General features: G+C 36.5%; 1 protein-coding gene across 1 annotated transcript in view; it reads right to left on the bottom strand.

Annotated features, from left to right (window-relative positions):
- The window catches only part of SYT1 (synaptotagmin 1), a 356025-nt gene extending 347076 nt beyond the window's left edge, over positions 1 to 8949 (bottom strand). The window contains exon 1 of the mRNA XM_079775962.1: positions 8883 to 8949. The gene's annotated coding sequence lies outside the window, so the exon portion shown is untranslated. The remainder of the gene's footprint in view (positions 1 to 8882) is intronic.
- Positions 8950 to 15710: the final 6761 nt, after the last annotated feature.

Here is a 15710-nt window from a genome sequence, read left to right as displayed (position 1 = left end):
TACATATATTTTACCACAAATTTAAAAAGGTCAAAATAACGTTGAAATCCTAACACTCAATGTGATGGTATTAGGAGGTGGGGCTTTGCAGGGTGACTAGTTCATGAGAATGGAGCCCTTAGGATCGGTGCCCTTAGAAAAAGGGACCACAGAGAGCCCTCCTGCCCTCTTTTTCCACATGAGGATAAAGTGAGAGTCTGTCATGGAGGAGGACCCCCACCAGAACACAGCCTGCTGGCACTCCGGGCACAGGCTTCTCGTCTCCAGAACGGTGAGAATTCATGTCTGTTGTTTATAAGCCACCCAGCCTATGACAGTTTATTATAGCAGCCTGAACTAAGGCAATGGTACAAATGAAATAATTTTCTTTATATTGAGGAGACACAAGTATTTACTTCATGAAGCCATGCTTCTATAGTTTGGGTATTTAAAGATTATAAAAGTTAAAATGTAGATAAATAGTATTATTTAGTCAAGCACTTTAAATAAGTTACATTACAGGAGAAAAAAGCAGCCTACTCCACCTCATTGACACAAGCTTCTATCAGGAGCCTCACAAGAAGCACTGGGAAAACTTGTTGGTGTTAAAATAAATACATTCTGGGCTCCTAAGTGTGTGAGTAGAAAGAAATAGAACACCTCAAAGGCAGTGCAGGAATGCTGCCTCCAGGGCCTGTGGTTCCTGGCCCCAATGTCGTACTACCTAGGTTCATCACTACAGGACCTCACCTGCCTGACATCCCTGATGTCATTTGCTTATTTGGGTTAAGAATGTGTGTATTGTGGGTGGAGGAGCAGACAGGAGAGAGGGCAGATGTGAGTACCTGACCCCGTTCCTTTTTTCCTAGATGTTTTCTCACTTCCTGCATTGAGGCATTTTGATCAAGAGAAACGTGGGGTTAGGAAATTTGAAGCCAAAACCACTTTAAAGAGACAGCAGCTTGAGTATATCAGATGGGAAGCGGAATCACATCAGGAAAAAGCAAACGTTAGAAAGAGAGGGAACGGCTTGGAAAACCAGCTTTACTTATTTTTCAAGTTTTGGCCTGGGTTGACTGAGTGTCAGGAAAAATGGAGAAACATTTTGTTCCGGTCTCCCTCTCATCATCCCGACCCCATCCCCAATGCTGTAAATGCTGTGGTTCAGCTTAGACTGGGTCTTTATGGGTTTATTTGTGTAACCATGCTGAGGAAATACCCATCTTCTGAAATGGAAAGAAAACGTATCTCTCCCCTAGGTTGGGGGCTGCCTGTATTTTTTCCATTATTTCAGCTGTTTCACTTAATGACAAAGTTGACTTTGACATTTGTGAAACACTGATAATAATAAAATCCAAAAGGATAGGAAATTCCAAGACTAAATCCTTCATAGTTCAAATATTACATACCTAATAAAAAAACAAGTTCCCAGGAGATGTTAGAGCAAATTTTATCAATGCTAAACTCAAACCTAAAATGGATATAGCAAAAACCCTGAGCAACTTACAAAATGCTGCTAAGAATTATTGTTAAAATTCATATTAGACTATTGAAAATTTATACAATATCACTTTGGGGGTCATTGAATTAGCAAACCAATGCAGTTTGATCATTTGTTTAGAGGCATTATTTCCTCACTCTCCAACATCTTGTACCAATTCATAGACTTTGCCAGGATTCTTTTGAAAGCAATAGCAGGGTGAAGCAATTTATAACAACCATAGAACAGGGAACATAAATTGCTTAAATGTACAATTGAGCATATGCTGAACCAGATTTCTCATATTTTAGAATAGGAAAGAAAATTGTTTATAGTTTATGTAAGGATTCAATTTTGAGGTAAGAAGAAAAATGATGTTTACCATAAATTATATTTTGCTGATACAGAAATAGTTATTATTAAGGTTGGGATATGTTTATTTTTAAAGGCAGAACAAGATTTGGCATTAAAATGGGGAGTGGTGTTAGTATTGATATTCCACCTCGGTATTATAAATGTATTTTTACAGTACTTACAAAAGAACAACTAAAACAATAAAGCCAAGTGAAAATGGTGGATATGAAATTTACTAACAGAAAATCATTGAAATACTAAAATAAGGAGAAAAATAAAAAAGTATTATTTATCATGAGGGAAAGAGCAGCACAATTAATAATTTGTTGTTGTTTGAGGTTTCCTTGCTAAGAAAATAATTTTGTGCTTTTAATTTCAGATATCACATACCAAATTTTATTTAATTTTTTAAAGGAGAGAGTATTATTTTGTCATGCACTGATATAAAGCTGTCCTTTAAAATGATGCATGCAATAACATGTGTTGGATGTAATTTATTTCTGAAAACTTATTCAGTTTTACAGTGTTGTTAGGTTGATTTTCTCTGAAGAAAATAACCCCATTTTGACTCCAAAGGAAGTACTTTCCTGATAGGGTAGAAGGCCTTTTTGGTACCCTTCACAACAAAATGCATACTGATTCAGCTTAATTTATAAGGCCATGAAGACTTTCAAAATATCTCAAGTCTTCCTTTTAAATTTTCTTAAATCAAATGTATGTGGGAACATTGGTTAATAAAATTATATAGGTTTCAAGTGTACAATTCTATTATACATCATCTGTATATTGCATTGTGTGTTTACCACCTAAAGTCAAACCTTCCATTAACATTTTTTTTGATCCCCTTTACCCTTTATTATGCCAAACCCCATTCCCTCTGGCAATCACCATATCGTTGTCTGTGCCTTTGAGTTTGGTTTGTTTGGTCATTTGTTGCTTTTAGTCTTATATCCTACATATGTGTGAAATAATATGGTTTTTAACTTTTTCTGTCTGACTTATTTCGCTTAGCATGATATTCTCAAGATCCATCCATATTGTTGCAAATGGCAGTATTTCATCTGTTCTTGTGGCTGAGTAGTATTCCATTGTATATATGTATCACATCTTTAACCAATCATCAGAGAATATGAACAGTCACTTCTTGCAAGAAGACATACAAATGGCCAACAGGTATATGAAAAGATGCTTAGCTTCACTAGCTATTAAGGAAATGCAAATCAATACTACAATACCACCTCACACCTGTTAGATTGGCTACTATCAAGACAAGTAATAACAAGTGTTGGAGAGGTTGTTGAGAAAAAGGAGCTCTCATTCACTGCTGGTGGGAATGTAAATTGGTATAGCCACAATGGAAAACATTATAGAGGTTCCTCAAAAAATTAAGAATAGAGTTACCATATGACCCAGCAACCCATCTTCTGGATATCTACCTGAAATTTTTGAAAACATTAATTTGCAAAGATATATGCACCCCCATGTTTATTGCAGAATTATTTATAGTGGCCAAGACACAGAAATGACCAAAGTGTCTTTCAATAGATGATTGGTCAAGTCCCACTTTCAACCTCTCTGAAAGAGTCATACTAATGTCCTTATCTAATTTAAGTATTTGCTTTAAGGAGGAAGAGACCTTCAAGGAGATAGCTCATGGTGGACTCCTCCTAGGGCATGTCTACAGCCTATTGTATCAAAACCAAATTTCATTTTGCATTCAAATGATGTAATCAAATGTTTATTGGTGATAAGCAGTAAAGAAAAGTAATATATATACTTTGCATCAACAAATGACATCCTAAAAAGTGCCATTGTCATTATTTCCACTTCCTCCTATCATGCCATCATTCATACAAGAAAATGAAATATACCTTGCCTGCAGCAGTTGTAATGTGTTTAGTTAAGAAAAATAACTTGGAAAGGAAGGGGTAATCAGACAGACCTGAGTTCACATAGTAGCTCTGCTATTGACTAATTAGGCTAACTTTCTAAAGCTTTCAGTTCGCATTTTAATCATCTATAAAACCATAATAATATAGAAAGACTTCTTTTGATAATTAAATTAAGTTCAATCCTATGATTACTAGAATATCTGTCACAAACTAGGAGCCCAATAAATGTCACCCTTTTCTTTCCTAACTCTCTTCCTTTTATGTAAGAACTCTTTTAGGCCTATGCTTAGGAAAGCTAATCAGGATAAAGGGTAAATTATAATTCAAGGAAAATGAATTTTTTTTCTGGATGACCATTATTGACTAAAATAGAAATCAATCAGCTACACACTTTTGTAAATGATATGTTGGATTCCCAAAACAGTAAAGGCAAAATTTCACACAAAAGTTCTTTTTACAGTAATATAATATAAGCTTTTATATAACAATGCAACAGCCAAAATTTATAATTAAACATCACCACAGTAATTCCTATATATCTAATTATCCAGATAAGAAAATAGAGAATCAAAGAGATTGCTGTTGGGAGATTATACGCATGTGTTATTATGTGTTATTATTATACAGTGTTTTTATAGGTGTGTGATCTTGAATGTTATCACTTTTAACTATGCTATTGGACTCTTCCCTATCAGAAAGAAAGCTGGACAAAGCCAAGCCTCAGATTCCCTAACTCACTCTATATATATTACTAGAGGCCCGAGGCATGAAGATTCGTGCAAGAACCCCTTCCTTCCCCTGGCCACCGGCACCACCTTCGCTTGGGCCGGAGCCACCTTTCTGCCTTCCCACGCTGCCCAGAGGCCCAGAGCAGCTGGGGCAGGGCAGAATGCCTGTATCATTGCCATGGTGACAACGCAAGCGTCCCGCCCCGCCCTGACCACTTGATGCCTGCATATGCAAATTAACCTGCCACTTTTGTTGGGTTAATTTGCATATGCACTCCTGATTGGCTGGTGGGCATCGTGAAGGTATGGTCAATTTGCATCTTACTCTTTTATTAGTGTAGATGTGTGTAATATAATAATTCTTTTTACTATAAACATCATCCTAATGAGCTATGTCTACATAAGGTTTTGGGCAGGTAGAGATTAGGCAGAGTTGTTGATATAAAATTTAATTGTAGTTTTGGTTTTAAGAAGTTTGAATTTTAAGAGTCTTCTTGAACCAATTCAAGATCCTCCATTTTTAATATAAGCACTTTCAGTTTATATGGCAGATAGAAGAAATAGAGAGTGGTTAATTAAGCCAGATTTCTCTTGATTCTGCCACTAGCTATTGAGAGCTAGCATAAATGACTTGATTTATCTGTCCTTCTAATGCCGGAGGAATTGATGGGCCAGATTTCCCAGACACAAGTGGGGATGAGGTTTTTGTGATATCTTCAGAAAACGAATTTTCTAAGACTCACATGGGAGGATGGGCTGTGAAAGGTTTTATTGGCATGGAGTTACATTCCTCAGTTTCCAATGTCCCACTTCCCCCAAGCTATTCCTGAAAGAGGGGCAGCTGGGAGTTCAGCAAGGCAGAAACAAGGCCAGTGCCCAGAGTTGCCATTCCATGCTGTATGCAGGTGTAGTTCAGTATTTAAGCTAATTAAAGTCCATCAGTGCATGTGTGGAGTCCAACATGGCGGTGAGCCATGTAGGCCCAGGGAGCACATCCTCCTACCACAGGAGTCCCAGAGGGAGGAGAGCAAGAACTGCTGTTTGGAAGTTTTATATCTTTGGCCACTGATTGGCTTTCAGGTGTGATTGACAGGTAGATAGGTAGGCACACTCCCATGTGACTCAGACCTTACTGGGCTTGTGTCTAAACTTCTTCTGTCATGTCCCTTCCCCCGTCAATCAGGGGGGAACAGACTTGGAGAGTGCTAAATGCAGCCTTTCCACAAAGCTGTATGAATGGAATGCCTATGTTATTTGGTCTCCCCTTTCACTCCTTTCCAGTTAAATAATAACCAGGTTATTACAATGTCATCACCTCTATAAATAAAGATATTAAAGGAGGTAATATCTAGAAAATGAGACTATTAGACTTGATAATGTTTTCCTAGCTCTATGCTACTATTAAATATAAACACATCTATACTTTTTGATACACATCTATACTCTGTTACTTCAAATAGAGAAAGGTTTGATTATGTTAAATTTCTGAGGAGCATTTGCAAATAATAGTTATTCTCCAATGCACCACAAAACACTTTCCTAGTTAAAATCTGCTTTCCATTAGAACCTTTCTGACAGAATACTTTTTTTTCTATTTGGTATGTCAGGAAAGTGATATTGTTAATCATAGTCATGCTTTAAGTGAGAAAATCAACCCCCAGCAGTATTTAAGGAGGTTTAGCAAATCTAGGATAATATGAATAGTTTCTAAGAAGCACTACTGAGCTTCTGAATGTTTTTTTAAATGTATCCTCTTTGTTATTATCTAGCGTATTGAGAATCTATAGAGAGAGGACCCATGGAGTTCTTAAAAGTACCATTGAAGAGAGAAAGTATTTCAAGATACAATTTCCAAAGGTTCTTTTTTTACCTTTCCTTATTTTCCTTTACTTTCTTAGGCACAAATCTTTTTGTGAAATTTATTCAATGTGCTCCAAAGATCTTCAGTAGTATTTTAATTAACTATCGAAATCATTTTAAATCTATGGGGCTTTGAGGGAAAATTATAGGAGATTTTTTTATGGCTTTCTATGCTAAAAACCTTTCAGTTATAAGTTTGATTCAAATACAAATAGTAAAAAGTCACTTATTATTCATGGGCTTACAACACAAGCATATTTCTATAGATGAGGAAGAGAAATAGTCCCTGTATTATCTAATGTTCTCACCTTACATCAGGCTTCCTTCCATGTTCTGACACCTCTAATTCATGAATTCTTTGAAGGTCAAGACATACATTAAGATACTTATGTTTTGATAGTATAATTTTAATTCAGAGTATTTCTCTTCCTAAACATTTTATAATTTTTTAAAGAATAAATTATACTTTTTTATTATTTGAGCTTGAATTAAGAGCCATTTTTCTTTAGAGTTGTTTATAAGTGATTTAGTATGTAGTTGTTAAATTACAGAAGGTCTGGGAGGGCCAGGTGCAGGGTGTAGGGAGTCAATGGCAAAAAAAGGGTGGGGCACATCTGTAATACTTTCAGCGATAAAGATAAATTAAAAAAAAAAAAAAAAACAAGAAAAAAACTAAGGACAATTAAAGCCTGAAAGGAAAAACTGCCCCTAACAACAAATGCACCAATAAAAGCATGCTTTCTTTTTTGAAGACATGTACATTATTTTCTCTGGGATTATTCCAATGAGCAGCTCTCATTACTGGAATCAGTTCCTCCAGAGTTTGCCATACTAAATAAAATTTCAATGTAATTATAAAAATTGCAATTCAAATCAAATAACTTATGTATCATACCTAAATAATGGCCCAAATAAATCAGATCAGAAAAAATGGCCACTGATTGCTTTTCACAGTGAAATTATAAGAAACTAAGAAATTGGGAGGGTAAGAAAAGATAATATATTTTATATAAAGAGGTTAAACGTTCTATCATTTTAAAAAATCTAACCTTTTTACAGTGAGTAATGTACAGAATTGAAATTATGTTTAAAAACTGAATTATATACATAAAAGCAAAACTTTAAGAGAGCCTAGTCTTCTTGTGGGATAATTGTCAGGTGTTGAGAGACGTTAACTCTCTGGTCAGTAAGATGTTGAAAAAAATGTCAAAAAATTGCTCATTTATTTCATATCTTGCAATTTATTCAGATGGGCAGAGCTTGCTTTCTTTCTTTTTCTTTACATGTTAGGGAAATCTGATGCTTAAATTATCTTTCTTATATCCAGAACTATGTAAACTTATTCATAACCTGCTCTGTCACCTCAAAACAGCATTTCACATAATTAATTTTCAAATTAAGGAACAATTTTTGAAAATTTTGGATCTTATAAATCTCAGATTTAAAAATCTAAAGTGTATGACATCCATAACTACAGCACCAAGTGAGGTAGTGTGCTTGTGGAAAGTGAAGATGGGCATAATACTCAGGGAAGTAAAGAAACATCCTTCCCTCACTGCTCCTCTCGAATAAGTACAGTAAGTGAAATGTATAGCATCATAATGTTGATTAATTATGTTTAATCACTTAAACTAAGATGTGACTTTACATTACAGTTTTTTGAAAACTAGAGTTTTATTATGCAAGTATACTTTGTAGATATCTTAGAAAAATTACTTATGAATTCTTTTATATCACACACCTTTATATTTACATATAGTTATCATTTTGTTAATTCACTACATTTTACATTAAAGTTTGTTTTCAATTTTAGAGAACTACATTTGCAAACTCATCAAAACAACCATGGCATTAAAAGTGATATAAAATGGGTCAAAGTGGATTTTGCTTTTCTATCTTTAAAAAAATTAATTCACATATTCAAATTTATAATGTTTATATCTAGGAAATCATTATAATGTTACCAATTTTATCATAAAATGATATAAAGAATGTATTTAATTTTGTTCAATAGAAACATATTTAGAAAAAGAATTATTACTATCAAATAATAGCTATATTAGAAAAGACATGTCATAGTAAAGTTGTGATAAGATAGAAAAGAAGTGCACTGATGAGATGAAGCTATAAATTTTAAGCCTGCAGATGGTGTTTTATAATTATAACTTAATGCCTATAAACCCACCAAGCATACTGATTCTGTTTCAAAGTTTGTTCAAAATAAATAAATTTTGTATCACACACAGAACATGTGAGGCACTCTGATTAAATTTGATTACTTTTTTTCTTCTTTAGAATTTAAAAAGATATGATGCTAGTCAAAAGATATGATGAAACCAACATAAACATTTTCTGCCACAAAGATGCAAGACAAAGATTACCTTGGCCTCTTATCTAAGAGGACTATGGGATAAGTGATTTCAGTTTACTCCAGCAAATTGAAATTGAGTTATAGAAGGCTCCACCTACCTAGTATGTTAATTTCTTTTCTTAGCAAATAGAAAGGTGAATATTTCTGTAAAAGAATTTTGAAGCTCTTCTAATTTTATAGAAGTGCTAGTATAATTATTGTGTCATAAATGTACTTACTGTTCTGTTAGAAATTCAGGGGTATTTTGGTCTCTGTTTTCTCTCTTCCAGATTCTTTTTTTCTAAAAAGAAAACAATATGCACAGTGGTGAGGTGAGTACACATAGTTCAGAAACATTTCAAATTGTCATAAATATAATTGATGCATTTTATGATTTAATATTTGTATTTAAAAATATTGCAATGCATACAATCAAATAACAATATAATATCTGTGTGTATATATAGCATTGGATAGATAGGGATTTTAAAGTTGGTTCGAAGAGGTCGAGATCAAGGTTCTGTGAGTAGTTTATACACTGACTTTCTGGAAAGTTAATTGTGCTTTTGATACTATAATTTTTCAGTTTAAAAACTGAAATGATACTAACCTAGTCAGACATTGTTAGAGAATATTATATTATAATATCCATTAAAGAAGAATCATACAATTTAATGCCTAGTGCTATATTGAGTATCAATATGATTATTATAAATCAACCTTATACATATCATGTTACTTTTGAATTTTATATTTTCATTAAAGTTAGGAGCATGTCAATATATTATGCATATTTTCAGAGCCAAATCAGTGTCCAGATATAACCTAATGCTACTTAGCATATAGATCAATCTGGATAGAGAGTAGATTATATATAAAATAAGTCCATTAGGGCTAGGGAGAAAAATAATCTCACATTATTGCAGAAAAAAAGTACAACTTTCAGTTTATAGAATAAGAAAACTAAGTCCTTCCCAAGAGTTACTATCAGGAGTTGCTTTAATGTAACAGAGAGTCAAGAATTTCTGATTTGGTTTGACAAGTTACCAACCCACAAATAAAAAATGTCATAGTGCTAGAGACAAGTACCTTTTTACGTAAGTTCTCATCATTTTTACTCTTCAAAAAGTTTAGGTAGAAAGAAAACCAAGAGAGAATGGAATATATAAAAATAGATTCATAATAGCATGTTACTCTGTTTCCAGAGTTCTTACAATGTCTATCTTCAACAAAACAACACATTAATGCCAGCAGCTCTGGGGATGGGCTCACACAGGTACTCGGCAGAAAAGATCGGAACTGTCAGCTATAGCTCCAAAGCTGCATTTACTGCATCTGTTCAATGGATAAGCCTCCAAGCTCTGCTTTCATTTTAATTCCTGCTTGAAACGCAACTCTTCTCTATTAAAATCCATTAGAAAGAGCAATGTAAAAAGATGCTTAGATTTGTCTGGTTGACTTTTAAAACATGACTTTGAGGCACAATCAATTTTGGTAAGATTTCTATATATAGTTTCAGTTTACTGAAACTATATATAGAAATCTTTTTTTTTTTTTCTTAAAACAAAAACTACAACAGAATTCTATAGATGTAGATATTGTGGCAACGAAGTGACACAGAACTCTTTACAAGAAATATGGGGGAAAAACCCATTAGGGAAAACAAAGGAGTTCTACTAAAAAACTAAGAGAGCACTTGACATTCTATATATTGCACATTATTGCTTAGCAAGGGGCAGGCTTCCCTAAGGGATGCGGTGAAAGGATTTGTTGTTGTTGTTGTTGTTTTTTTACTTATGAGCCATCTGCAGGGATTTGATTTCATGTTAGTTTTACACACATATCTATCCCAAGGATGAATGAGCAGGCCTGTTCTGTAGGGGACAGACAATGATTTTATTTTCAAACTATGTGCTGAATATAGATGTCCCTAGTATTTTTCTGGTAGCTAATTTCTCTCTTTCATGTATAAACAACTCTCTTTATTTTAGAGAAAAAAAGGGGGAAATAGCACAGTATGATTTTGCACTTTCCCTCAATCTATCTGGCTTTTCAGTAATGTAATGGGTATCAGTAGGTGCTGCTATTGAGACTTGGTACTTTTATGTGTTTGTACAATTCTTGTGTTTTAAAATGTATTTTTATTGATTTCAGAGAGGAAGGGGAAGGGAGATAGAAATATCAATGATGAGAGAGAATCACTGATCAGCTGCCTCCTGCATGCCCCCTACTGGGGATTAAGCCTGCAACTCTGGCATGTGCCCTGACTGGGAATCTATATATATATAAAAGTCCAGCAACTATTATGGTGGAACAACCAGAATGACCAGTGGCTATGATGTGTACTGACCACCAGGGGGCAGGTGCTCAATGCAGGAGCTGCACCCTGGTGGTCAGTGTGTTCCCACAGGGGGAGCAGCCGCTCAGAGGGCGAGTCCACAGCCACTCTGTTGACAGGAATGAGTGGCACTCCCACAGCGGGCAGGCGATCCTCGCAGGCCATGCCCCAACCAGTGCATGAATCCATGCCCCAGGCCTCGAGTCTAACCATAAACTCCTGGTTCATAGGTCGATGCTCAACTACTGAGCCCCACTGGTCGTGCAGTAAATGCTTAAAATAAAAACAATAAACAAACAAACATGAATCTCTTTAGGTAGGTTTATATATTTTTCACAAAACATTCTATGCATTCATAGTCAATAAAGCTGACGACTCTGTCATGGTATTTTTATCCAGTTTTAGAAGAAGGCCTGACATGGAGAAAAAAGACAATTAGCTGAGACTTAGGGATCACTGCTGCTCAGCCGTTGCCAGAAATCAAAGCGCTAAAATCATAATTCTATTTACAGAATAAGCAAACCACTGCATGCTTTAGGAATTTTAAATACTACAAATCTTTGATTTTTTTTCTTGTCATTTTTTGCATTCATTTTAATGTTGGGCATTTAAAAATGCACTGCCTATGCTTTTTTAAAAAGAGGACTTACTTTCAAGAATGACAAATAACTAATACTTACATCCAAACTTTGTTTTAAATATCCCAAGGATTTCATTTTGATGAAAATATATTGATTTTCAGTTTTCACCAATATCCCACGGAGATGGATCTTTACTAGTATTTAGGGTTGGATTTGAAGTGTGCACTGTGAATCATTGCAACACGCCCCTGTAAACCCACTAGCCCCAGGAGACTGAAATGGCAACAGAATCTCTCTTCCAAGTTTTAAAATTCAAAACTGCAAAGTGTTGATAAACTCGATTTCTCTTTCTGGGATTCACCTCTATTGAAATGCCTAAACTGTGGTCAGAACATAGTTACAGAGTTGATATGCCATTCCCTCAGCACAGATAGCACTAATCCTAAGGGATTTTTTTTTTAGACATCTTTTGGCTTAAATTCTTATTCTTGGAATAGCAGTCAACAAGCAGAGGTTACTTTAAGAAGAGACACTATCTAGGCCATTAATGTAAGCTTTTAAACAAACAAAAAGTGCATTGCAGGCCAACTAAATGCATTGCATGATTCTTGATTAGATCCTGGGTCAATAGAAAGAAATAATTTGCTATTAATAAGAGTATTGAGACAGTAGATGGACTGTGAATATGGACTGTGAATTATATAATGGTACTAGAGGCCCAGTACACAAAATTCATGCATGGGAGGGGTCCCCCTCAGCCCAGCCCAAACCCTTTCACAATCTGAGACCCCTTGGTGGATGTCCGACTGCCAGTTTAGGCCCGATCCCGAATTGAGCCTAAACTGGCAGTCAGACATCCCTCTCACAATCTGGGACCACTGGTTCCTAACTGCTTGCTTGCCTGCCTGCCTGATCGCCCCCAACCACTCTGCATGCCTGCCTGCCTGCCCCTAACAACTTGCCTGACTGCCTGATTGCCCCTAACCACTAGCCTGCCTGCCTGATCGCCTCAACCACTCTGCATGCCTGCCTGCCTGCCCCTAACAACTTGCCTGCCTGCCTGATTGCCCCTAACCACTAGCCTGCCTGCCTGATCGCCCCTAATCACTCTGCATGCCTGCCTGATCACCCCTAACAACTCGCCTGCCTACCTGGTTGCCCCTAACCACTTGCCTGCCTGCCTGATTGCCCCTAACCACTCTGCATGCCTGCCTGCCTGCCTGCCCCTAACAACTCACCTGCCTGCCTGATCGCCCCTAACCACTCACCTGCCTGCCTGATCACCCTAACTGCCTCTGCCTCAGCCCCTACTGCGGCTTCATCCAGAAGGTCATCTGGAAAGTCATTCAGCTGTCCAGTCTAATTAGCATATTATGCTTTTATTATTATAGATTATATCCATGGTAAATTGTCTGTGTTTGACAACTCTTCAGTGTAATGTAGGAGAATGTCCTGCTCTTAGGAAATATACTAAAAGATATGCTAAAGTATTTAGGATAAGGCATGTCCTGCTCTTAGGAAATATACTAAAAGATATGCTAAAGTATTTAGGATAAGGCACACTATGTATTCTCAAATGATTTGGAAAAATATATATGAATTGTGTATATATACACACACATGTAATTACATCATATATATACATATATATATATATATATATTTCAAGTCAAGAGAAACAGTTTTTATCTTGAAAAGGATGCACGTGCATATGTATACCTATATATATAAAAGCGTAAGCGACCGTTATGACCTGTCAACCAAATGGTCACTATGACGTGCACTGACCACCAAGGGGCAGACGCTCAATGCAGGAGCTTCCCCTGGTGGTCAGTGTGCTCCCACAGCCAACCTCCCATGGCCTGCCAAACTCCTGTGGTCCCTCTACTCTGGCCGGCCAGCTCTGATCTCCAGCCAGGACGAGGGACCCCACTAGTGCATGAATTCATGCACCAGGCCTCTAGTATGTGTGTGTGTGTTTGTGTGTGTGTATATACACACACACAAACACACACACACATACTAGAGGCCTGGTGCATGAATATTTGTGTACTTGGGGGGGGGGGTGTTCCTCAGCCCAGCCTGCACCCTCTCGCAGTCCGGGACCCCTCAGGGGATGTAAACCTGCTGGCTTAGGCCCGCTCCCCAGGGGATTGGGCCTAAGCCATCAGTCAGACATCCTTAGCACTGCTGAGAAGGCAGGAGAGGTTCCTGCCACTGCCGCTGCGCTCTCAGCAGTCAGCCTGGCTTGTGGCTGAGCGGAGCTCACCCTGGGGGAGTGCACTGACCATCAGGGGGAAGCTCCTGCATTGAGCATCTGACCCCTGGTGGTCAGTGTGCATCATAGCAACTGGTCAATCCCAGTTGTTCTTTTGTTAGGGTCAATTTGCATATTACCCTTTTATGATATAGGATTATGACAGAGACAGAGAAAATGATATAGGACAAAATGCAAACAATGGGTTAATCTAGGTAAAGGGCAGAGAAAAACTGCTTATATTAATTTGCAACTTTTTATGACAGTTTGAAATGGCAAAACAAACATTACCAAAAAAGAGACCATAAAACTATTTTTTAAATTAAAAATAACCTGTCATTTTTCAGTATCTCTACAAAACATTACACTGAACTGTGTCTATTTTTATTTTGTTCATTAAGCACCGGATTGTTTCATTCTGTCTATACCTATAAAAGATACTGACATTTATCTGGATGACTATTGGAGAGTATTAGGCAGTAAAAGGAAAATAATTCATCAAGTAATAGAGCAAACAAACAAATGTTCCATAAGTTAATGCAGTTACTGCAGGGACCTGTGATGTTGTTGGTAAGAAGACAGTAATACAGAATATGGACTCCCCTTGTTAGGAAGGTAGCAGGCCAAAAAGATTGTGCTTCATAATTAGGGCAAATAATTTTTTCTATTTTGTGTATAACCGTTGACAGCCATTTAGGAGGCTTAAGTCTACAAGCCTGTACTTGTTATGCTAGAAGCAAACATTTACCAACCAAGATTGAAAAAAGGGGGGCAGGATTAAGGATCTGCTCATTTTTTTGTTGTGACACTTTATTATCCAAGTCAAAACATACAAAAACATTTGTTGGCAGTTGGAATTACAATAATCAAATACTGGGTTCAACCATGTTAAACATTTTCATTATACTCAAAATAATTATTTTAGAATGGGGCGGCGAATATTGAGGTAGAATGACACTAAGTCAAGAGAGCCAGTCTGTAGTTTGAAAAGGACGATGGGACTTAAATGAGAAGCTTGGGGAAGTGAATTGGCACTGAGTGAAGATAAGGACACTATCAAAGCATGAAGAAATAAAACTATATATTAAAATGAAAAGGTTTAACAGAAAGTCGCAGCTAAGGGAGAAGAATCCTGCAAAAGCACGGTGACAGGAACAGGATTATGTCTATAAGGGCCTCTCTAGCCTCCAGCCCCTAGAATAGCACCTGCCATATAAATGAATATTGAATGAATACTATTATATAAAAGCAAAAGTAAAATTTAGTGTCATATCATCCTACTCGGCCTGTGACTTTAGGCAAATCATTTAATCTATTTTGACCTCAATTTTGTCAGCTGTGAAATGAGAGTGGAAACAGGTGATTCGCTAAGGTGCCTTCCAGCTCTAAGTATGTCTGTAATGGGTTCTGTTTATTAAAATGGGCAACTGTGAACATTTTTATAGAAGAGAATAGCCTGATATGAGTTTTAAATGAAGAGAAATGGGAGAGAAATAGAAAAGATGAATACAAGAGCAATGCATTGATTCAAGTAATGGTATATAAATCCCATTGGAAGGACTTTAATATAAATGAGAGAACACAAAAGGTGATTCATGATTTTGGTATGTATAAAGTGACAATTGTGTGTAGTGCTCAGGCAGGCATTCAGGTATAGAAACCTTTATCTGTACTTTTTATTACTACCAAAGTGACTCTACACACTCCCTGCTTCCACATCTAGCGTCCCCAGGTGAACAGTAGTGAGGATTACTCAAAAGAAGCCATCAAATGGCATGAATTAATGTAAATGGTCTTTTACAGAAAGCCGTAGAATGGGCACTGCCAAGCTTAGAGAAGAGAAAGCTGAGAAGCTCATAGAATCCATATTTAGTTCCATGATCTAAATTCA

The sequence above is a fragment of the Cnephaeus nilssonii genome, assembly GCF_951640355.1.
Source record: "Cnephaeus nilssonii genome assembly, chromosome: 6".
In the NCBI taxonomy this organism is placed as follows: Eukaryota; Metazoa; Chordata; class Mammalia; order Chiroptera; family Vespertilionidae; genus Cnephaeus; species Cnephaeus nilssonii.
This window is presented reverse-complemented; position numbering and strand designations above follow the sequence as displayed.